This window comes from Triticum aestivum, chromosome 1A (assembly GCF_018294505.1).
Source record: "Triticum aestivum cultivar Chinese Spring chromosome 1A, IWGSC CS RefSeq v2.1, whole genome shotgun sequence".
NCBI lineage: Eukaryota > Viridiplantae > Streptophyta > Magnoliopsida > Poales > Poaceae > Triticum > Triticum aestivum.
This window is the reverse complement of record NC_057794.1, coordinates 96,389,944-96,411,678: the sequence shown is the minus strand read 5'-3', so window position 1 is coordinate 96,411,678 and position 21,735 is coordinate 96,389,944.

Here is a 21,735-nt window from a genome sequence, read left to right as displayed (position 1 = left end):
CTCAAGCAAGCAAGCTTGTAGCTTAGGCTCCTGCTAGTGTATATAACTATATATAGTGGTTTTCTTTTTCTCTCCATATCAACCATTTTATATTGTGTACGTGTCATTGAAGAGTGAAATGATGGTTGCTTGTTCCAACTAACTTACTATGTGATTTGACTGCTCCTTAGTGGCCCCTACACGTACTCCCCCTACGTGTATGACCATTCCTGAGTCTCACTTGTACTTATCTCTATTTTCTTGCATGACACGTGAGGAGATAGGATGCGCATAGAGGAATTTTGTTACTGCATGTTGTTACATAGTACTGTACTACTAGTACCTACTCCCTCCTTCCGGTTCACTACTGGTACTCCCTCCGTCCTAGCTTATTGGTCCCCTTTGTACTCAATTCATGGGCTCGTTTTCCTCAAGAAATTGTCTTTACCAACGTATTAATATCGGGAATGCATGCGTGAACAACGAATGATTAAACCTTGCATGCAACGTTTTGACAAAGCATTGACTTATGAACATGTGAATGTAAGGGACTCCAACCTCATGCATGCATGCAACAGTCACATGTACACATGGACGCAAAAAACGCGCGCGACACCCTAATGATGCATGTCCGGGGACATGAAGGAACACACACGGTCACGCTCAAGTGCTCAACCTACACGTGCATGCACATACATACTCAGCCAGGGTGAGCTAGTGATTGTATAAACATCGGAAAATGTATATATTGAGCGCAATGAGCGTATTATGAAGTCCACTGGCCGTATTTTTACAAATATACAGTGACAGACAGTGTATTTATCTCATTTGAAATTAAGCCATATTAACTGGAAAGGAGGCAGTATGGATTAGCATTACTTTGTTGTGTCCCATCAACTTGCCAAGCGAGGAGAAGCTTGCAGGATGGGAGAAGCTTGCGTGCGGTGGCTCACAGGACAAGGAGAAACTTTTGACTAATGCAAGCTCTCCCTCGCTCAGGCAGTGGACGTGCAACGGTTAATTCGGTATCAGATTGCCAGAAGCATACACTATACTAGTACTAGTATTATTGTTCGACTTCCTGAAGAGGGGAACAACCAAGCGCAAAGTTTACTAGTACTAGTAATACTACTATAGAGGTATGTACTATACCATACTAGGAACCGGATGGAGGAGCTCTACACTCTTATTATATTTTAAAAATGTGATAAAGCAATCTTCAACACATTTGGTTCTCTTCGAGGGTTCTCGCATGTGATAATGGAAGTTGATTGCATGGAACACTCGCCACAATTCTCGCTTAATTCTGGCTCAGATCCTTTTACAAATAGGAGCGCTCGATAATATTTCCTCTTTTTTGTTATTCAGCATGTAAACAGGCCAGCAAACCTTGCGACGCATCTTTGTGCGAACCGTGCTTGCTGCACTTTGAATGTGGCCGAGAGCTGGCTTGATGAAACACCTCGCTTTCTTCTTCTTTTTTTGCGGGGTACCTCGCTTCCTAGTGACCAGTCTCTTGGCCGATCGTCCTAAGAATCCTTATATATGAATAAAGCTCTCTCATTTACCCGCAAAAAATATTAAGCCATATTAACCGGAAAGGAGGGAGTATGGACTAGCACTACTTTTTGATGTGTCACGTCAACTTGTAGAATGAGGAGAAAGTTTGCAGGACAAGGTGAAGTTCATTAATACCTTTTGACTAATGCAACCTAACCTCGCCCAGGCGGTGGACATGCAGCAGTTCATTCGGTGTCAGATTGCCATAGACATACACTATAGTACCCAACATGTAGAGTACCATCATTGTTCGACTTCACGAAGAGGCGAAGAGCCAAGCGCAAGGTTTATAGTTGTACGAGTAGTACTACTACTAGAACCGCATGGTGGAGCGTCTGTACTCTTATTTTATTTTAATCTCTAATAAAGTACACATTTATTCGGGAGAAGGGAGGAAAATGGTAGCCCAATGGTAGTGTTAAAAAACATCAAACATGTAATGATGATATCGACCAACCATGCTCGAATATATCTTGGCCTCCGTGCAAGCCCATTTGTGTGTTCTCGCTCCTCGTCTCTCTCAAGGAACGGCCGGTTGGCCATTTTGCGGTCAATTGAGATCGGTTTGCTCACACTCCGGTCCACATGTCAGTGATATGCCAAGAGGAAGTGCATTGACTGGCTGGCCATACGCGTACTTGGTTTTGCACCTTCAGGCCATGCTTGGAATGGTTGTATTTCAATACGGAGGCGTATAACTTACACCTGTAAGTTACTGGCCGCTGTGCAAATTCCAGCCTGAATTGAAACGACGGGTGCATGTGTGTATTTTTTACAAGTGTATTCAAAAGAGAAACGGCGATCCAAACAGGGCCTCATACTACTCCTCCCTCCATCACAATTTACAGGGCACGCTTCATTCTAATGCATTTCTCTCCATGCATTTCCACCACCAGAGAGACTTTAGAGCATATTGATGGTTGCTTCTTCCGACCAACTTACAGTGGGAAAGGCTGGGCTTATGATTTTACTGCTCATTACTGCTTACTATTAGTGCGGCGCAACAACCGGGCTGAGTCTCCCATGCGGTTGTGCACTACTCCATCCGTTCTTAAATATGCTACGGAGTATTTGTCTTTCTTGAGATTTCAACGAGTGACTACTGTGGCACCCCGGCTCAGAGGAACCGGTTTACCCTGCATTGCCAGCCCAGAGATCAAGTCTTCTAGGAACACACAACAACATGGCATAGGAACAACCACTTTATTGATGCTAGCAGATTACATAAGTCTGATATTACATCGAGATACAAGGCCAAGCGGCACACTCGGTGCGGCTGAACCGTATGTACATTATTTAATGAACATTACGAGGGCCTCGATCACACAAACTACACGACAGCGGAAGAACGATGAAGTGGAACTCCATAGCACAGGGACACCAACGTGGGCATGGCCTAGATGCGAGATGTGCTCCGATGCGAACCGACTTGCCTGAAAGCTGGCATGACACGCCAGGTCAGTACAATGAATGTACTTGCAAGCTCACAACAAACATAAGCACAATGACAAACAATATCATGACAATTAATCAGGTTAATGCAATGCAAGAAAAACTAGTAATGCGGTGAAACCAACATGTGCACCGAGTCTCACAGACTCGCTTACCAGACGAGTTACCTCGTAACCAAACGGTGATCATACCTAGGTCACAACTGACACCAATCACTCATGGTACAACTCATGAGTTCATGAATCATCACGAAACCAGAGCCAACAACAATTATTTAGGTTGCAAGATTAATTATAGAAGTTGATCCATGGTGTGACTTACTTCCGAGATATACCTATAACCGAGGACACGACTATTGATAGATTAAACACACTCTGCAGAGGTAGCGCACTTTACCCACACCGCGGAACCCATGGCCTCGCACTCCTATTCGGGTGGACCAACGGTGTTCCGACGAAACCCTCTTGTCGGTGTCAAAACCGGCGGATCTCGGGTAGGGGGTCCCGAACTGTGCGTCTAGGCGGATGATAATAGGAGGCAGGGGACACGAAGTTTTACCCAGGTCCGGGCCCTCTTGATGGAGGTAAAACCCTACGTCCTGCTTGATTAATATTGATGATATGGGTAGTACAAGAGTAGATCTACCACGAGACCAGAGAGGCTAAACCCTAGAAGCTAGCCTATGGTATGATTGTGTGTTGTCCTATGGACTAAAACCCTCCAGTTTATATAGACACCAGAGAGGGCTAGGGTTACACAAGGTCGGTTACAAAGGAGGAGATATGCATATCCGTATTGCCTAGCTTGCCTTCCATGCCAAGTAGAGTCCCATCCGGACACGAGATGAAGTCTTCAATCTTGTATCTTCATAGTCTAACAGTCCGGCCAAAGAATATAGTCCGGCTGTCCGGAGACCCCCTAATCTAGGACTCCCTCAGTAGCCCCACAACCAGGCTTCAATGACGATGAGTCCGGCGCGCAGTATTGTCTTCGGCATTGCAAGGCGGGTTCCTCCTCCGAATACATCATGGAAGAATTTGAATACAAGGATAGTGTCCGACCCTGCAAAATAAGTTCCACATACCACCGTAGAGAGAATAATATTTCCACAGATCTAATTTGCTGACTTGTTTTGGCAACACGACCTTATGCCATTGCCCGGTGATTATTCGAACTGTTTCCTTTAACTAGCCCCGCACATAATGCGAGGCAGATTTTTGACACGTCTTGTCAAAGCAGAGATCGTGTCCCCTTATCACGGGATTCCCATCAATACGGGCGTGGGTAACCCAACCGCGCCATCGATTCCGGCGCTTGGCGGATAAGCGAGTTTTACCAGGCTAGTGGGGGCGCATAGTTTTGGCCGCCCACATAAAGGGATAAGGATTCACCTTTTCATCCACGCCTTCTTCCTCCTTTGCTCATCCACTTTCGCACACTCGAGCTCCAGCGCCCAAGTCCGCATTTCCCACCTCGACCTTCTCCAACCATGTCCGGAGCGGGAGGTAGGTGGATGGTCTCCTCCGTCACGGAGGGACACATCAAGAAGCTGAGGAGAGCCGGATACCTGCCCGACAACATCGCGCAACGGCTCCCAGATGAGGGGCAGCTCATCCCCACCCCCAGGCCCCATGAGAGGGTAGTGTTCCTTACCCACTTCCTTCGCAGACTGGGATTCCCTCTCCACCCATTCGTCCGGGGCTCATGTTCTACTACGGCCTGGATTTCCACGATCTGGCCCCGAAATTCATCCTCAACATCTCGGCGTTTATCATCGTTTGCGAGGCCTTCCTCCGCATCAAGCCCCACTTTGGCTTATGGCTGAAGACCTTCAACGTCAAGCGGAAGGTAGTGAGCGGCCGCCAGGCGGAGTGCGGAGGCGCCATGGTGGGCAAGATGCTCAACGTCACATGGCTCGATGGCTCCTTCGTGGAGACCATAAAGGGGTGGCAATCGGGGTCGTTCTACATCACCGAGCCGCGCGACCCTAAATGGGCAGCGGCCCCCGAGTTCCGATCTGGCTTCCCCACGCGGCTCACCTCCTGGCAAGAGAAGGGCCTGTCCTAGGGTAGTTCGGGAGAGCTGACCGGACTCCAAACATGTATTCAAAACATGGTGAACAAGAAGCTCCAACTCATCAACGTAGTCCAGGTCATGCTCATCCGCCGGATCCTCCCATGCCAACAACGGGCTTTCAACTTGTGGGAGTTCGACCCAGCCCACACCGAACTCTGAACAGCCTCTTCGACACAACTCACGAAGAAGCCTGGAAGGTGCTATTCAAGAGTGACGAGGTTCCCCCTCCCACTACCGAGGACCGCGGATTCTGCGCGAAGCGCCAAGCCAGCGCGGTAAGCTGTTTTACTTCTCACAGGATACTTGTTTTTCATAGCTTGACTCTATGCGAGATCTAAGCTCCCGTACCTTTGACAGGACTAGCAGGAGACGGCAGGACAGATCGACTGTCCGGCTCCTTTACCCGAAGGCCCAACAGACGCTCTCCTGGTGAAGATGCTGACTCCGACTCCTTACATGGTGCCGGAGAAGACCAAGAAGGCCAAGGGAACCTGAAAGAGTTCCCGACGCCAGACGTCATCGGACTCACCGTCCGATGACTCTGCGGCACACTCCGCCCCCGAAGACGAGGAGGAAGAAGAAGAAGCTCCCGCTCCAGGCGGGGAAGACAAGAAAAGGAAGGCCGCCCCAACTGGGGGGGGGGGTAAAGGGTCCAAGAAGGGAAGGACTCTCCTTCCGGACAGTTCCACCGCCGCCGCCGAAGGCGAAGACGAGTGGTTGCCCAGGGCCAAGCCCCTGGGGAGGTCATAAGTATTCGGATACCAGAGTAACTCATAGCATTCATTTGTCGCACTGCTTTCCCTAACGCCGAATATGATTATGCAGGCCACCACGAGCCTGTATCGATGTATCATCGGACGGCTCCCTGGGCTCGTCGGATATGGATAGCGATCCATTTCCGACCGCCACCTCCCCTTGCCCTGCGGACGACACCGAGGTATTGTCTCAAGAGGCACCGGGTCGAGGGGAGACAGTCCCGGAGGCGTCTCAAGGCGACCTTCCGGACTCCGGGAGGAGAGGGGACAAGGCCCTTGAGGGCTCCGAGTTCGGCCCCTCAGCCGAACACCGCGCTGGAACCTCCAGTGGATCCAGACTCGGGCAGGCGGCCTCCTTCCAAGAGGGCCGAGACGTCTGTGCTGGTGACCTTTGTCCATCCAGAGGCACCGGACAATCTGCTGGGAGCGCTTCGCAGCGCTTCCATCGACGAGGAGCACCGTACTATTATGAGTGCGGTGGTCCAGAAGGTTCAGTCCGCCAAGAGCGGATTGACTGAAGCCTGTGCCAGCCTTCTAATAGGCTTTGAGGTAAGTGTTTAAAATATAGGAAAAATATTACCGCATAGCCAGTAGCCCCTGATGCTTTGTTCGGTGTTCACAAAGAAAAGCCGAACAGAGGATCAAACAACATCGCAGGAGTCTAATATAAGTATGGCAATATGCATATGCAGGCTTCGCCGCTGGCATCTGCCGCACTGACTGCGGAGGTCGCCGCACTGAAGCAGGACCTTAAAGTGTCCAAGGACGAGATCGGCCTTGCCAAGAGGCAGCTCGAGAAGAACAAAGGTAAGTAATACCTAGTTTATGGATATGTATAAAAAGAATGCGATTGCAAAATGACAGGATCATCATGAATTTGCCAGGGGCCACGACCGAAGTGGCGACCCTAAGGCAAGCGATGTCCGAGGCCGAAGATAAAGCGGTCAAGGAGCACACCGAGCGGGAAAGGCAAGAGGCTCGGGTGGGTGAGGTGCAGCAAGAGCTTCAGGCTCTCATGACGAAGCACGAGGCGTTGGAGCTTGACTCGAAGATGCAAGAGTCTGAGCTTGCCACGGCCCTCGAGAGCGCAAAAAGTGCCAAGGCCGAAGCCCAAAAGGCCCTCCAGGAGATTGGCGCGATGAAGAAAATAGTGGCGGGTAAGGCATTCTATATGCAAAGTAAGCATGTGAAAGTAAATTACCTATTACTTACCCGAATCCGGATCTCTCCAAGAGCATTCGCAGATTTGCCCCGCAGCGTGTCGGATGCCGCACAATTTTACCAGGCCGAGGAGGGAAGCTCAACGGAGAAGCTGTTCTGGTCTCAGTATACTGGGACCGAACACTCGGTGCCTATGAGCGACCAGCTGAAGCAGTTGGTCGAGCTACACAAAGCGGCTGAACTTGCCATGAAGGGCTTTATAGTCCGGCTGTGGCCTGGCGACGCCCTTCCGAACAGCTACTTCGGCCTGGTGAGGCGGCTTGTGGATGCTTGCCCACGGCTGGAGGTCGTCAAGCGGTCTGTCTGCATCGAAGGTGCACGCTGGGCTTTCGCCCACATGAAGGTACAATGTGCCAAGCTAGACGTCGTGAAGCTGATCAAGGAGGGACCGCCGCAGGGCAAGGAGCATCGCACCCCCGAAATTTATTATGAGGGTGTCCTGAAGGGTGCCCGTCTTGTAGCGGACGAATGTTCAAAGGATGTAATATTTGAGTAAACTTGCTCGTGTGATCCTGTATGATGAAAACTTGTTTCATATGCGCTATGCAACGCTTGTTTGAATTTAAAATATTACCGTCTGTTCGGCTGTTTATCCAATCTGAGAGATGGCTAGTCCTCGGCTTCTGCCCCCATGCCGCGAGTGCTGGGGTGTTTGGGATAAACCTGAGCACTCTTGTTCCCATTTTTGGGTCCTTCGAGGGAGGTGCTCAGCACAGCGAACAAGGCAACCGGACTAATAATGCTTTATCACTCTCACTTAGCCATAGAATTCTATAATTTTAAATTTCGGCGAAGCCCCTGGTATTCGGAAGTCCGAATTCGGGGCGCGGTACACGCCTTTAAGCCGGACAGGACCGGCTCCTTGCTCTAAGCGGCATAAGTCTTTAGGGACTCGAAACCTCGCCGAACAGCAACCAGTCTCTCGCCTTATCATGACAGTCAGTTTTAGCTTTCTCTACTGAGGTGCTTAGCCCAGCAGAACCGGGGCACAATCGCAGTAGTTCTCCTAGCGCTACCTTAGCCGATAGAGCGGAACGTAAGGTACCAAAACATAGGAGCCGGGCAAACCCAACATTTGACCAAAGACATGATTCGGAGCTGATGCATATATTGCTATAAGTTCGGGGTGTCGCACTTGTGAAAGTGTTCGGACTTCTCACACCATATTGTAGGGTACTTAAGCCCCTTGTGTGTTGGCCGTACCAAAGTGTACGGTTGCAAGGCGTCATTAATGAATATATATATATATATATATATAACAAGAATGCAATAATAGTCGTAATGTTATGCGTTGTTTATTCAAAGAGGTGCGTTAAATAAGGATGATACAGATAGTGCGATAAGCAAAAAGTAGGACTATGTCCCTTCCAAGGGCAAGCTGAGGAATAGTATTAAAGCAAATATTTCACTCGTTATCGTAATCCACCTGGGAGTTTCGTGGTGTGACGTAGCTTTCTGCCTCTCTTGGTTGATGCATCATGTGTTTGGCAATCATGCCGCCGGACAAGGTTTCCAGAGATAAAAGTCCTGAAAGAGAAAAATAACAAAGCACGAAGCCCCTGGTGCGGTTTAGGCCGCGTCTTGGAGCGTGTCGTAGTTGTGCCCCCTCCCCACCTGTGCCCATGGTATTTTTAATGCGTAATTATGTACGCGTGGCACGAATTTCACCGTTTGGCTTGGGCCGGGGTGGGGGCCGCATTGCTATGCGAGCTCAGACCGTGCTAGGCGGTCTAGTTGCCGATTACTCCGAGCGCGTTTGAAGGTGGCCGGGTCTTGAAACGCTGAACTGGTGGATTGCCTTGAGAGGCTGCTTTGCGCTTCTGCTATGAGGGCCGCAGTGTGCTCCTCCGTGCGGAGAGAGCGCTCTGTGTTTCCGTTAACTGTGATGACCCCCCGGGGTCCTGGCATCTTGAGCTTGAGGTATGCATAATGCGGTACCGCATTGAATCTCGCAAATGTGGTTCGCCCGAGCAGTGCATGATAGCCACAGTGAAACGGGACTATATCGAAGATTAATTCTTCGCTTCGGAAGTTATCCGGGGATCCGAAGACCACTTCCAGTGTAATTGAGCCTGTGCAATGGGCCTCTACACCTGGAATGACGCCTTTAAAGGTCGTTTTTGTGGGCTTGATCCTTGAGGGGTCTATACCCATTTTGCACACTGTGTCCTGGTAAAGCAGGTTCAGGCTACTGCCGCCATCCATAAGGACTCAAGTGAGGTGAAATCCGTCAATGATTGGGTCTAAGACCTGTGCGGCGAATCCGCTGTGACGGATACTAGTGGGGTGGTCCCTGTGATCGAAGGTGATCGGGCAGGAGGACCATGGGTTGAACTTTTGAGCGAATGGCTCCAACGCATATACGTCCCTGAGCGCGCGCTTCCGCTCCCTCTTGGGCATGTGGGTTGCGTATATCATGTTCACCGTCCGCACTTGTGGGGGGAACCTCTTCTGTCCTCCGGTGTTTGGCTGTCGGGGCTCCTCTTTGTCATCGCTGTGTGACCCTTTATCTTTGTCTTCGGCAATTAACTTGCCGGCCTGCTTGAACACCCAGCATTCCCTGTTTGTGTGGTTGGCTGGTTTGTCAGGGGAACCGTGTATTTGACACGAGCGATCGAGTATGCGGTCCAAACTGGACGGGCCCGGAGTGCTTCTTTTAAATGGCTTTTTCCGCTGACCGAGTTTAGAGCCTTTGAATCCGGCATTGACTGCCATATCCTCAGTATTATCGCTGTTAATTCGGCGCTTATGTTTGTTGCGACGTGACCTGCTATTGCCGTCCTCGGTATCCGAAGTACCATGGTTTTTTGATATGTTATTACTGCAAGCCAGCCAACTGTCTTCTCCCACACAAAAGCGGGCCATGAGTGTCATGAGGGCTGCCATAGATTTCGGCTTTTCCTGTCCAAGGTGCCGGGCAAGCCACTCGTCGTGGATGTTATGCTTGAAAGCTGCTAGGGCCTCTGCATCCGGACAGTGGACGATTTGATTTTTCTTTGTTAGGAACCGTGTCCAGAATTGCCTGGCCGATTCTTCTGGCTGCTGAATTATGTGACTCAAGTCATCGGCGTCTGGTGGTCGCACATAAGCGCCCTGAAAGTTGTCGAGGAATGCAGCTTCCAGATCTTCCCAATAGCTAATGTACTCTGCTGGCAACCTGTTAAGCCAATGCCGCGCTGGTCCTTTGAGCTTTAGTGGGGGGTATTTGATGGCGTGTAAGTCATCATCGCGGGCCATGTGGAAGTGGAATAGGAAATCCTCGATCCATACCGCAGGATCTGTTGTGCCGTCGTATGATTCAATATTTACGGGTTTGAAACCCTCTGGGATTTGATGATCCATTACTTCGTCTGTGAAGCATAGGGGGTGTGCGGCGCCTCTGTATTTAGCTATATCACGACGCAGCTCGAATGGGTCTTGCCCGCTGTGTTCGGCCCGGCCGGATTAACTTTTACTGTATCCGGCGTGATGTTTATCGTCTCGCATAGTGGCACGCCCTCATGATCCGTAGATTGATCTTGCATGTTTTGCTTTGTCCTCCAATACGTCTCGCAGGTCTGGTGTATTTCCCCATGCCTTTTTATTTGAATGGTGTCGGGGTGCAGGCTGATTTTTTGGCTGGAATGCCTCTCTATCGCGGCCACGAGGTTGTCGATCAGTCGCGTCATACGCTTCTTCCTCCAGTCGGGGTAGCAACCTGCATTTTGGGTAACTCTTGGAGGGGCGCTCGGGTTTATATTCCTCGGCCGCGAGGACTTCAGTCCATCTATCGGCTAGCAGATCTTGATCAGCTTGAAGCTGCTGCTGCTTTTTCTTAAGGCTATTTGCAGTGGCTATAAGCCGGCGCTTGAAGCGCTCTTGTTCGACGGGATCCTCTGGCACGGCGAATTCGTCATCGCCGAGGCTTGCCTCGTCTTCGGAGGGGGGAATGTAATTATCATTCTCCACTTCTCCATCTGCCGCTCTCTCAGGAGGGCTGGCTCCTCCATCCTCCTGCTCCAAATCTTGCTGGAGGGGATTGTTGTTGTCTTCGGCACTATCCGGAGTGTTATTATCTCCTGTGCTAGTATCACCACTTTTGCTTTGGCGGGACTTAGAGCGGCGCCGCTGACGTCGGCGCTTGGGTTGCTTCTTGGAGGGGTCATCCTCCGCTGTCTCGTCGCCATTGCCTTCTTTGGGTGTGTCCACCATGTATATATCGTATGATGAGGTGGCTGTCCAGTGCCCTGTGGGCAGTGGTTCATCTTCATCTCCTGCATTGTCGTCCATACCGTCGATGTTTTCGGAGTCAAAGTCGAGCATGTCGGTTAAGTCATCGACAGTGGCTACTAAGTGGGTGGTGGGCGGGCTGCGAATTTCTTCGTCGTCCGCATCCCAATCCTGCTAGACATAGTTCGGCCAGGATCCTCCTGATAAGGAGAGAGACCTTAACGAGTTCGGTATGTCGCCAAAGGGCGAGTGCTGAAAAATATCCGCGGAGGTAAACTCCATGATCGGAGCCCAATCGGATTCGCTAGGAACGGGCGCAAACGGTTCGGAGTCCGTGGCTGGAGAGAGATTCGGCAGTTTGTCAACACAGCTCTCGTGCAGAGTAAGGTCGATGTTCGGCTCGATCACCGATGAGGGTAAGGCCTCTGTGCCGGGGTCCATCCACCCATCCACGGACTGCGCAACTGGCTCCGAATTGAGGGTCGGAGCGGCTGCCGATGCGATCTCCTGAACACTGTCTGATGGTAAAGCTAAATCGTACTCATCATGACCGTGTGACGCACAAGGCAGAGGCTCGAATCCGTCGAAGATCAAGTCTCCGCGGATGTCGGCCGTGTAGTTTAAGCTTCCAAACCTGACCTGATGGCCAGGGGCATAGCTTTCAATTTGCTCCAGATGGCCAAGCGAATTGGCCCGCAGTGCAAAGCCACCGAATACAAAAATCTGTCCGGGGAAAAAAGTCTCACCCTGGACTACATCGCTATCGATGATCATAGGAGCCATCAAGCCTAACGGCGACGACACAGAGGAACTCTCAATGAAAGCACCAATGTCGGTGTCAAAACCGGCGGATCTCGGGTAGGGGGTCCCGAACTGTGCGTCTAGGCAGATGGTAACAGGAAGTAGGGGACACGAAGTTTTACCCAGGTTCGGGCCTCTTGATGGAGGTAAAACCCTATGTCCTGCTTGATTAATATTGATGATATGGGTACTACAAGAGTAGATCTACCACGAGATCAGAGAGGCTAAACCCTAGAAGCTAGCCTATGGTATGATTGTGTGTTGTCCTATGGACTAAAACCCTCCGGTTTATATAGATATCGGAGAGGGCTAGGGTTACACAAGGTCGGTTACAAAGGAGGAGATATGCGTATCCGTATTGCCTAGCTTGCCTTCCACGCCAAGTAGAGTCCCATCCGGACACGAGACGAAGTCTTCAATCTTGTATCTTCATAGTCTAACAGTCCGGCCAAAGAATATAGTCCGGCTGTCCGGAGACCCCCTAATCCAGGACTCCCTCACCTCCCCTTGTCATGACACTCTCCCGGCCACTTCGACCAACTCCCTCTCAGGGCTAGGTCTTGGGTGGCCCCGTGCCTACCAAAGGCACCAACGGCCACCGTCGTGGCAAAACGGTCCCAAACGGGGACAAGGTACCATAAAAAACAAGCACACAAGGTTATGTCTACTTACCGGGCCAGGGTATGCATGCCCATAACCTTCCCTTGCGGGAGGCACAAGTGAGAGGCACAACAAAGGACCGAATCAAGACCCCCCACAAGGTAAATGTGGTCGCACTGAGTAAAACCCGACTCAATGGCACCATGACGGGATTGACAACATATTCAAGTTGGACTTAATCAGGTTTAATTTTGAAATAAAAACTTTATACAAAAATCATACCATGCAATGGTCATGCAACTAATCGACATGCAAAGCTAGCAACGCATACATACAGATCAACATAATTATCTTGCACTACTCAGGATCAAAAACTCTACTGGTTCTACCTCATTTTTAATATCATGCAATATTTTGATTAACTCATAAGCCATATGAATATATTACTTAATAAAAGAACCATCATTATTTAGCATAGCAATATGACTAAGGCAAGATTTTGTGCTACTTGACTAATCTAGTCCATGCATTCAACCAGAGACTTAAACAAGCATTTCAAACATGATAAAGTAACTAGCACTCAACAAAATTTAATTAACAAATTTTAAATGCAAATAAGAACTATTATTCAAGTAGAAAATCATAGATATGTTGGTGTGGCTTGCCTTAGTACAGAGGAGGATCACACTCCTCCTGGTTGGCTTCAAGACAAGTCTCTCCTTCTGAAAATAATTAAAAACCACAAAAACAAATATCAAAAACCAGTATGAATATCACCAGAAATTCTAGACAGCAAGGAAAAATCCACCTTTTGGTGTGCTGGTAGAGCTTTCTGAAACAAAGACAATGCAAAAAGAAACAAATCATTTGGACTTATGGTCTAGAAATGGTGGTTGGTCAAAGTTTGGGTCAATTTTTGATTAAATTTTAATTAAGCAGAAATTCCTGGGGGGGTGACGTCGAAGGCGTAAAGAGAGAATACGCCTCCACTCGTACTGCTTCGGGCGCGAGTGGTGAGGCTGACGTACGGGACCCACCCGTCAGGAGAGAGAGGGGGAAATGAGATCCGAGCGCGACGGCGCTTCACCGGAGCTCACGCCGGCGAGGAGGGGGTTTGGCGCTAGATGAGAGGGATAGAAATGAAGCTGGGTTCATAGCGCACCTACCGGTACCCATGGCTTGCCGTGGAATGGTCGGAGCTGCTCGCGGTCAAGCTCGCAAGCTGCGGTGGCGGACGGGATTCACCGGAGTGGAAGAAGACGACGGCTAGAAGCGGTTCCGGGGGCTCAGCAGCATCTAGGAAGCACCAAGGGACCTCCAATGCCACGCCTGAGCAGTTGGTCGAGCTCTAGGGGCACCGGAGCGAGGTGGCCGAGCTGCGGAGGTCGCCGGAGTACTCTGGTCGAGGCAGACGGCCAAAGGCCTGCCCGACCGGGCTGTGGCCCTTGTACGTGTTCGTGGAGGTGGTAAGGAGTGGCGTGTGGCTTGGAAGCGCGGAGAGGGGCTCTATATATAGCCAGAGCGAGGGGGTATCGTGTCACCGCCGGAGTTCTCTGGAAGCTGGCTAACGGCGACGAAACGCTCTAGTGCGAGGGGGCAAGGCTTCAGTGTATAGGTGGAGGTTGTCCACGCTCGCGGACGAGCACAGGGAGCAGGGGGAGAGGACAAGGGCACGAGTGTACCGCATTTGGCTGTGTCATGCCCATGCTTGTTGCGGCGTCTCCGGCGTTAGCGAGCGCCAGGGAGGGGTCAAGGATGATGGGTCGAGGATGGTGGCGCGATGCGACAGTCATCGGCAAGCTCTGGCTCGAGCATGCGCCGAATAGGAACGTTGGCTCCACCCAGAGCGCGTCGGACGCATGCCAGGCGTCATGTCCTCATGCGGTCACTGCCCTGGCATGGTCAAGACGATGTCCAAGCGCTGCCAAACCTTGTCTATGCTCTAGTCCACACAGTGTTTAGTCTAGGAACGTTGAGAACACATAGCCAGGCCGACCAGACTTGACGCAACCAAGTTGGCAAGTTTCTGACCAGAAACTTGGTCACCAAGTTAAGCTGGCTTCTAGATGCCATTTGGGCTAATCTCCTGGGGTTTAGGTTTTCTTAGGAGGGTAATTAAGCTCAAGAAAGATCAGGGCCAAAAGATCAAGGAAAAATGCACTTGTTGTACAAAGTGCATTTCCGGTCCAGAATAGAAATGATTTTCTATAGCAAAAATATTACAAAAAGTCATGCAATATTTTTGCTTGGGAAGGTGTGCCAAGGTCCAAAGAATATTCAAGAATTATTTCAGAATCTTTGGAGCAAGAAAAATGGTTGTTGCTTTGGAGCACAAGTTTCTGAAAAGAGTTTCAGAGAGGAAAATGAATATTTTTCTTTTATGAAAAATATTCATTTGATTATTTTGGGGACATATCAGAGAAATAAGGTTGAATGGGAAGTAGATAGGTCACTTGGGTGAAAGTCAAGGGTATGCCCAAGTGACAAGTCCATTTGAAATGATTCCAAAATTCAAATTAGTGCAAGACAAAAACCAAGTCCGGAAACAGAGAGAAGGCAAGTCCGGAAAAAGAGAGAAGGTAAAATACAGGCTGTCGCAAACACATACGAAGCAACGATGGTCAGAGAGAATGGCGGGTACCGCAGATCGGGACGTGATGCCTCGGCGCCGTCGAACAGAGAAACGATGCACATCCTCCCTTTCCGTCGGCGGACGGGATGCAGCCGGATCAGTGACCAACGGTGAGAGAGAGAGAGGCCACCGCCGCCTTGTGTGAGATACTCTGAAGAGAGACAAACCCAGGCAGGCAGGCGCCATTGCATATAGTGGAGCGGACTACCTTTTTCTCCATAAAAATCGTTTTATATTCTGTGAACGTGCCATTGAGCGATATAACTTCATTTAAAAATAACGCGCCAACGCATCAAGTCGAACTTTGTTTCGTGCACGCGTGGTACATGACCTCCATAGGTAAACAACCGCTACACGCATTCAAATTAGCACATGGGCTGCCATTTCGTACAAAAATGAGCTCCACCGTGTACCCGCGCGGGTGTGGCTGGGCACGAAGCATGAGTACGTGCACCTATTCTCTTCGTGTATGTACACCACCTACGTGGGGTTGTGTGAGAGAGATGCAAACGTAGAGAGAGATAGTGTGTGGGTTCGTGAGTGTTTTTGGGGGGTGTCAATCAAAAAATGCAACATATGCAATTTGTGTGAAAATAGAGTCCTGGATATATCATATATATAGAGGGGGTGATCACGAGAAGAGAGTGGAGGTATCATCGGCTTGAGGTATCCATAGAATCAAAGAGAGGGATGATGTGTGTGTGTGCACGCGCGCGATCAATAAAGAGTGCCATCGAATTTGTGTGTGCCCACGTCAAAGATATAGGGTGGCTGGCCTACTGGAACATGAGAGGGGACAGGTGTAGTTTGTCTCTGTGGCATGGATACCTACTACATCGCTCGACTATCGGTGTGTGGTGTGGGGGGAGGCATTATTAACTATAGAGGTACAATGGCTAGTATATGTGTGGAGGAGGAGAGAGGCCTACCTTATGTATCAAGGGAGATCGATCGGCATCCATGCATATGTGTAGGAGAGGAATAAGGTTGGGAGAGAGACAGAGCTAGAGTGTTGGAGGGGGTGGTAGTGGAGTTGCTTCTAACAAATGGTGGGAGGGGCTTGCTAGACAAATGGAGGGCACGCCTGCAATATCAATAAGAGAGGGGATGGCTGCCTGTCTATGCGCTTGCGTGTGAGAGACGGGTCGAGAGGCATGCACGAATGATGAGGGGGCGGTATGACTGTGGTAAGCAGACATAACTACATAGGAAGATCAATCATCCTCTGTCAGAGAAAGGAGAGACATAACTTGTGAGGTACGTCGATCGATGGGTGGGGGAAATAGTTAAAGTCGACCTAGGTATATGTAGGGAGATCGATCGGTATACATGCATGTTTGTGTTAGAAGCAAATAAGGCCAGGGGAGGAGGATAGAGAGAGAGGGATGCATCTAAGAGGTGGTGCGAGAGGCATACTATATTGAGGGGGAAGGAGTGTGCGAGTATGACATCGATGAAAAGAGTGGTGGGACTGAGGCATGGACGGTGAGAAGAGAAGAGGGGAAGCTTGTGTTTGTGGTAGGCACACCTGGCTAGAGAGGCATATCGATCGATGTGTGTCGTAAAGAAGGAGTTGGGGGCCTACAGACACCGTGGGTGAACAACCTAAAGTGAAAAGATGAATTTGCATGATGGAGCTAGAGAATGCTGAGGGAGGGTGAGAGGGATGCGACTGTGTGCATGCACGAGAGAAAGTTAGCGCTAGCTACAAAGATAAGAGGAATGTGTTGGTGTAAAAGACGAATAGAGATCATAATTCATTATAAAAAGCGAATTAGGATATTTGAAGAATTTATCATAGTGTTTTAAACCGACGGATGCGTGAATATATATAACAGTGATACACATGGTGTGGTTATAAACATGTTATACTACATATAATATATTTTATCTCTACTCTTATAGAAAAACAGAGTTGTCAATGATGGTGTCCCTGCCATCATGCAATATAGGCCGTCCGATTTATATCTGACGGATAGGAAGGAAACTATGGTGATTTTGAAAAAAGATACCAACACCCCTCTCCATATTTGCAAATAAGGCCTCCCCTTGATCATGTTGATGCTCCGTGGAATGCATGGGCATCTTGCTAGTACTACATATAACATATAGAACATTGATTATAATTTGGGCTAATGTGTGGCTTTTGCAGCTCAGGGCTAAATACTTGTCATAATGTAGGGGGCGGGGCACTATACTTTGTGTGATAAACACGGTGTATGTATGGAACATGGTTTAGATTATGAATATATATTTAGTACATCAAATGTACTATTATTTGGAATCAAAATCAAGTGTATTCAAAAGATTGAATTCGAGTTCATATAGTACACATAGTTCATATCTATCTATATAGTAATCATGTGGTGTGTTGTTAAGGTAATACACGAATGATGGTGGAAGTTGGCAACAATCATGATTGTAGATTCTTATTGAAATAGAGAAACGAATTCAAATTCAGTTCGAATTGCAGCGGTAGTATAAACATTTGGAATGCACTAAAATGTTGGTATGAGTAGGTTACATGCATTAGACAGCCAGCGAAAAAATTTAATTGGAAATAACATGGATTCATACTCTCTCTTTCTGTAGCTTTGAATAACATTTGTATAGTAAAATGAGACAAGACTCTCTCTTTGTGTGGTGTGAATAGTTTTATTTTTTCGTTTTTTTCATTGAGGGAAGTGCGAATTGATTTGGTACGTACAAGTACAATATTACACGTTAGGCTTGTCCATAAAATTCAACCCGCGCCTTGTTACATCCCGAAAATTTTGATATCGTGCTCCCAAAACTAGCGCCTTCACAACCCGCGCCTTGTTATCCCGAAATTACAACGCGCGCGAAAACTCCCTCCAACTGCCAAATCCCGACACGCGAAATCCCCCTTCTAACCGTGAGCCGAAAGGGCCGCTAGTTCAAATCGGTGGGGGTACTTTTGTAACACACCCTACATTTTGAACAAGCGCGTCCCTAAGTCATGGTTCCCCCCTCCCATCGCCTCCTTTTCGCCATTCGAAATCCCAGGCCGACATAACCTCTCCGCTCCAGCCGCGAAACCCCACCCTCCTCCGTCCGCCACCTCACCTCTGCCCAGCTGGAGCCTCTTCACCGACGACGTCGTCCACCGCAACAGCTCGACGTCCCTCATCCACCTCCCCAGATGAGGATCCATCGTCCATCTCATTGTCCCGTCGGTTCAGTCGCACCGTCCTCCACCTCCAAGGAGCTTCTCCGATGATCGCCTCGTCTACCGCGGCTGCTCCATCCCCACAGCGCCGCCTTAACCTGTTCCACCAGAACCGCATCATCCTCACCGACTCCTTGGACGAAGCCGAGGCCTGCTCGGCGCCACCAAAGAGGTTGTACACTCATCGCATCGCACCTTCTCCTTAACTCGACCTCCCGGCACCGACGGTGCTCCATCCCACACCTCCATGGAGCGGCTACCTCGAAGCCGGCATCGCAGGCGACATCTCCATGGCGGCTCTCCCTAGTGTGAGGCCCCTTCGGCGGCGGCGGCCATACCAGCCGGATCTGCTGCTGCTGCTCCAGCTATCGCTCGGTCGCTCGCGCTGCTGCTCCGGCTCTCGCTCGCGCTGCCGCTCTCCCCCTTGCTCGTGCTGCTGCTCTGCTTCAATTTAGCTATACTTCAGTCGACTGAATCGACTTTTGGGTCAGTCGATTTTCAGGGGGTGGTGGGTCTCACCGAAGTTAAGGAAGAACCACCCGCAGCGGGAAGGGGGCTCGCCAGAGAGGTACCCCACTATCTATCTTAGGGTTCTGGGTGGGGTGCTGCTCGCCGGCGGTGGGGTCGTGGTGGTGGGGCGGTGGCGTGGGGATCGCTAGAGAAAAAGCTTGGCGTGGGGGGCTAGAGGGCTGGCCAGGGTGGCGGCAGACCGACGGTTGGGAGTTGTTTCGAGGCAGCGAGGCGGCGGTGGGGAGTTGTTTCGGGGTGGCGAGGCGACGGTGGGGAGTTGTTTCGGGGCGGTGAGGCGGCGGTCGGGAGTTGTTTCGGGGAGGTGAGGCGGCACAGGGTTCGGTCGGTGGTGGCTGGCGGCTTAGGGGGGTGCAGGTTGAAGATGAACTGCATGCCCTCCCTAAACTATCCCATGTGAAGTGCCTCTCTGCTACCATTGCGTTCAGTTTCGACAGTAACATTCAGATTCCACAGTAAATTTCAGTTTTGATAGTTAAGTTCAGAGTCAACAGTTTTTACCACATCTGTTGTAGTCAGGTGGTTTTTGGTGATGTAAATTTTACATCTATCACTTTTTGGTAATGCATTTTACATCATCTATTGGAGATGCTATTAGAATCCCACTTGAGATTAACGATGTCTGTCTTGTGCTGCTTCAGCCTTGATGTCTTACGACTCACTGGAGCTGCTCCAAGGACGGAACGATCCATCACAACAGAGCAGTGCCTTGGGCGTCGTCTACAGATTCCTCAGATCTTCCTCCACACCTCCGACAGCCACCTCTGCCTCAACTTCTTCAGCGACCAACCCAATGATGCTGTGGTCAACACGGCTACGACAAAGAGGTTGTACACTTGTCGCATCACTTATTACTCTACATTCATGTCGATCCATTAGGGCTATTGTGGTTCAACAGAAAAACATAGCAATAGGAAATTTTCCTATGGCACTCTACTATTCAATTATTCATGCATTTTGTTGAAAGGAATAGAGCAAAACATCCACCTGGACCTACTTTTCAAAATCCTGTGCATGAAAACAAGACCAAGTGCATTAGTGGCAGAATAACATTCTAACTGTACACGCTTTCATATGGTTTCACTTTATTTTGGCTATGTTTCTTTGCATTCCTATGCTCCTCCTTTTCCTGTGAACCAAACACCCAAGTTGACAGAAATCTTGTGTTCACAAATGCTCTATTTCCCATGTGCATTCCTCCCCTATTCCGGCGTTTTTCCTCCTATCCCTGCGTTTTTAGAATCATGCAAGCCAAATGAGCCCTTATAGAATTACTTCAGTTACAGGTAGGTGTCAAAGAAAACTTTGTGTGGTTTGTCCTGCTCCTGCTGCGATGCCGTCCACCTCATCTGAGCTGCTCCATCGACAGAAGCATCCACCAAACCAGACATCACGACTCTTGACCGTCTTTCGCCGCCTCAGATCTCCTTCACTGCTGCCGGCACCCACCGCAACGGCATCACCATCATCGACTCAGCAGATGAACCTGAGGAGTACACGGGCCCACAAGAGAGGTCGCACTCTTTTGTTTCTGCTTATGTTATGCATTGCTTAATATTACCTGCTACTTTATTGTCCTGTTCACCTCTTAGACTCCAAGTCAGGTCCAAATTGATGTTCAAACTTGAGTTCTAAATTAGTTGTGGGGCACATATAGAGGCATCAATGAATAATATTTTTGTCTAATATCTGGTTCACCTAGGGTATGCCTGTGTTGTTCATCTTGGGTGGGAAACAAATAGTAAAGCAATTATCATCTGTTTTTTTATTAAATTGAAGCAATCATCAGCCTGCTATCATTATTTTTGGATCCATCCACTGGTTGTTACCATTACTCTAGATTTCTGCATGCTCTCCTTACATAATCTCACTATATTTTTTTTATGCATGTCAGATATTGTACATAGTCATGCTGAACATGTAGAGAAAAAGAAAAGAGTTTTGCGTGGCAATACAATGTCATGCAGACATCGCTCCATGATGGGTTCAATGGCAAACCCTCCCCCCCTCTCTAGATTGTAATCTAGAGGAAGATATTTGTTCTGAGGCGGATTCAGACGCAGCTGACCACTCCTATTTACCCCCAAGGTGTTTGCTCTAACTTGGCATGATGATGTTAATCATATCATGCATATGTTGCCTTGCAGCGCCTACTTTCGACATCATATATGTCATCTGCTTAGTTTAGACATATTCGGTAATGCCACTTGTTTAGTTTCAATATCATATATGGGAATTGTGCAATCTCATATCTTTTAGCCAGCCATAATATATGTGAAATGTGCAATGCCATCCTGTTTAACGAGGCATCATATATTTGAATGATACCTAGCCCATCCTTTTCTTCATTAAATTTCCATTTGTCGACAGTGTTTGTACATTAAACTACTCTTCCTATGAATCAGCCATTTGAGTTGGTGATGGAAAAATCTGGAGTGAAAACAAGGCCTTCAAAGCAGACAGTGCTACCTGTTGAAGCAGATCTCTTGATGGGTCCCGATAGCTCCTCGGAGATGGATTCAGAGACAGATGACCAGTCTTATTCCCCCACCGAGGTGTATTCTCTAACTTGGCATAGTTCTACTGCTCATATCATGCATATGGTGTCTTGCATTGCATAGTTTAGACATCATATACACAATATTCAACACCGTGTTCTTAGTTCAGACATCATATATGTGAATGCCCTCTGCTTAGCATATAAATACATATGTGAATTAAATCATGCGATC